This window comes from Cetorhinus maximus, unplaced genomic scaffold (genome assembly GCF_964194155.1).
Source record: "Cetorhinus maximus unplaced genomic scaffold, sCetMax3.hap1.1 HAP1_SCAFFOLD_1403, whole genome shotgun sequence".
NCBI lineage: Eukaryota > Metazoa > Chordata > Chondrichthyes > Lamniformes > Cetorhinidae > Cetorhinus > Cetorhinus maximus.
The window spans coordinates 41,050-44,854 of record NW_027597344.1 but is presented as its reverse complement, the minus strand read 5'-3'; positions in this window follow the sequence as shown (position 1 = coordinate 44,854).

The window sequence follows — 3,805 nt, the reverse complement described above, 5'->3', positions numbered from 1 at the left end:
CGCCGCCCTGTCGGAGGGTCGGGACTGAGGCAGCGCCGCCCTGTCGGAGGGCCGGGACTGAGGCAGCGCCGCCCTGTCGGAGGGTCGGGACTGAGGGAGCGCCGCCCTGTCGGAGGGTCGGGACTGAGGGAGCGCCGCCCTGTCGGAGGGTCGGGACTGAGGGAGGGTCGGGACTGAGGGAGCGCCGCCCTGTCGGAGGGTCGGGACTGAGGGAGCGCCGCCCTGTCGGAGGGTCGGGACTGAGGGAGCGCCGCCCTGTCGGAGGGTCGGGACTGAGGGAGCGCCGCCCTGTCGGAGGGTCGGGACTGAGGGAGCGCCGCCCTGTCGGAGGGTCGGGACTGAGGGAGCGCCGCCCTGTCGGAGGGTCGGGACTGAGGGAGCGCCGCCCTGTCGGAGGGTCGGGACTGAGGGAGCGCCGCCCTGTCGGAGGGTCGGGACTGAGGGAGCGCCGCCCTGTCGGAGGGTCGGGACTGAGGGAGCGCCGCCCTGTCGGAGGGTCGGGACTGAGGGAGCGCCGCCCTGTCGGAGGGTCGGGACTGAGGGAGCGCCGCCCTGTCGGAGGGATGACATTCGGATGACACATTAAACTGAGGCCCAGTCTTCTCCAATTGGCATTTAACAGCTAATTCTCTTCGACTGAATTGCTTGTTAACTTTGATGTGCTCCATGCAACCCACCTTCCTGTGGAACTAAGAAATTTTTGGGATGGATCAATGATTACTGGCCATCTTCTAGTTGTCTCTATCAATGTATGACATTTAATACCCCCATGCTCTAAACATGCTTACACAGGGCTAGGAATTGGTATGGTTAAAATTTAAAACTTTTTTTTAAAACTTAAAGATAGTTTGTCCTGTTGTAAAATTGTTTGTTCATTCTTTCATTTATTGCCCATTCCTATTCGCGCCTTGAGAAGGTGGCGGTGAGCTGTCTTCTGGTGTCAGCTGTGGCTCAGTTCATAGCACCCTCGCCTTTGAATCAGAGGGTTGTGGGTTCATGTCCCACTCCCGGAAAAACCCAGAACTGTGATTGTACTCGAAAGGGTTGCAATCTGTGACTGTTGATAACTCGAAAGAGTTTGAACAGCTGCAGTCCCTGTGGCGTAGGTACACCCACAGTGCTGTTAGGGAGGGAGTTCCAGCGATAGTGAAGGAACGGCGATATACTTCCAAGTCAGGATAGTTTGTGACGTGGAGGAGAACTTCCAGGTGGTGGTGTTCCCATTTATCTGCTGCCCTTGTCCTTCGTGGCGGTGCAGGTTGCAGGTTTGGGACGTACTGTCAAAGGATCCATGGTGAGCTGCTGCAGTGCATCTTGTAGATGGGGCACACTGCTGCCACTGTGCGTCGGTGGTGGAGGGAGTGAATGTTTGTGGATGTGGTGCCAATCAAGCGGGCTGCTTTGTCCTGGATTGTGTCGAGCTTCTTGTGTGTTGTGGGAGCTACACTCATACAGGCAAGTGAAGAGTATTTCATCGCACTCCTGACTTGTGCCTTGTAGATGGCTTTGGGAAGTCAGGAGGTGGGTTACTCACCTCAGAATTCCCAGTCTGTAGCTCTTGTAGCTATAGTATTTTATATGGCTCGTCCGGTTCAGTGTCTGGCCAATGGTAACCTCCCAGGTGTTGATAGTGGGAGTTTCAGTGATGGTAATTTCATTGAACATCAAGTGGAGATGGTTAGATTCTCTCTTGTTGGCAATTGTCATTGCCTGGCACTTAACAATTCACGAATGTTACTTAAAGAAATGGTTCAAATTGTTCATCCCCCGAGATGCTCCTGAGTTTAGTGTGACACTGTACAATTCAGCTGAGTGCACTGCTAAGGTTTTATTGAATGGCGAAGTTTAATCAGTCAGACAATAGATTATTAGGCAAGAAGGGGCCAGCATGGAGCAGAAGGAGAATATTCAGCCCCTCGGGCCTGCTCCGCCATTCAATAAGATCGTAGCTGATCTTCTACCTTACTCCACTTCCTCACCCGACATATCCCCATATCCCTTAATATCCAAAAACGTATCAATCTCAGTCTTGAATATACTCAACGACTGAGCATCCACAATTTTTTAGGGCAGGGAATTCCAATGGTTCACAATGCTCTGAGCGAAGAAGTTTCTCCTCATCTCAGTACAAAATTGCCAACCCTTTATCCTGAGGCTGCGCCGGCCCGCCCACCCGCCACCCCGCCACCCCCCCGCCCCCGCCCCCGCCCCCGCCCCCGTTCTGCCTCTCCAGCCAGGGTGGAAATCCAGACTTGGAAATTTATCGCCGTTCCTTCACTGTCGCTGGGTCACAATCCTGGAACTCCCTCCCTAACAGCACCGTGGGTGTACCGACACCACATGGACTGCAGGGGTTCAAGAAGCCAGCTCAACACCACCTTCTGAAGGGGCGATTAGGGATGGACAATAAATGCTGGCCCAGCCAACGAAGCTCACATCCTATGAACGGTTTTTTTTAAAAAGTGATCTTTTATTGTCTCAAATTCTAACTTGATGGTGGACAGATTGGCATACAGTATTTTTTTCAGGCACCATCTCGTTTCTGGGTCAGCTTTGCTGAATCATCTAGCACAGTGTGCATGACTAGAGATCGATAAAGATTTTAGCTTTCCATCACAATCTGTAAAGTGAGACAAGGACAGAGGTCACATCTCTGCCCAAACGGGAATCAGGATAATTGCGTATATTTCTCAGTATATTCACTGCTTCGAGGCATTATCTCTGTCCAAGAGTGGATTAAGGAGAAGAAAAGGCTTGCGTTGCCATTAAGTTACAGCACAGAAGATGGCTATTTGGCCCATTGTGACTGCTGGCTCTCTGAAAGAACAGTCATGCAAGTTCTGGTACAATCACATTGCTTTTATATTCTGTGCCTCCATTTATAAACTCAAGGAACCCATTTGCTTTTATTACCACCTTATCAACTCTGTTGAGTTGAACAGTAGCCTTGTGGTCATGTTACTGGACTAATAATCTCGAAACGTGAGTTCAAATCCCACCATGGCCGGAAGGAATTTAAATTAGGTTCATTAAATGAATCTGGAATTAAAAGTGAGTAACAGTGATCATGATACCATAATTATTGTTGTAAAAGACCATCTGGTTCATTAATGTCCTATAGGTAAGGAAATCTGTCATCCTGACCCGGTCTGGCCTGCATGTGATTCCAGAACCACAGCAATGTGGTTGACTCCTAGCTGCCCTTTGCAATGGCCCAGCAAGCCACTCAGTGGAATTCAAGAAGGCAAATCCCCATCATCTTCTCAAGGGGAAATGAGGGAGGGGCAATAAATGCCAGCCATGAATGAACAAAATAAGGGACCTGCCACCTTTAGGTTTGGCCAAATGCCTCTCTGCTCATCTCCACATGACCCATACGTTACATTTCCTGGTGGCACAATGATCAAGGGTTGCGTTTAATTCTGAGGATACTAGCTTGGGTGCCAGTAAGTGGGAACTTCAGTAAGGAACGCAACAACTAAACGCAGAGTAGGTGGCGATGGAAGGTGTTTAGGTGTAGAGAGATTGTATTTAAACTACATAACATTGTGGTGTGAGCACTCATCCTTTTATTGTCGTGTTCAGAAGGTGCCAGTGTGTAGTACACTCATGTTCCTCCATCTTTGGCAGGAAGGGATCATTCTGGCTTCCTGTTATGGTGTGGTGAAGACAGCAGAGACAAGGTGTTTATAGTCTGGGATCCTTAAAAGCCCGTGTCTTTCGTGTGCAGACGTCAGTTGCAAGTTTCATGGACTGGTTCGCTTGGCTCTCAGTCCCTGTTCCAGAGTCAGTCCCTGTTCCAGCT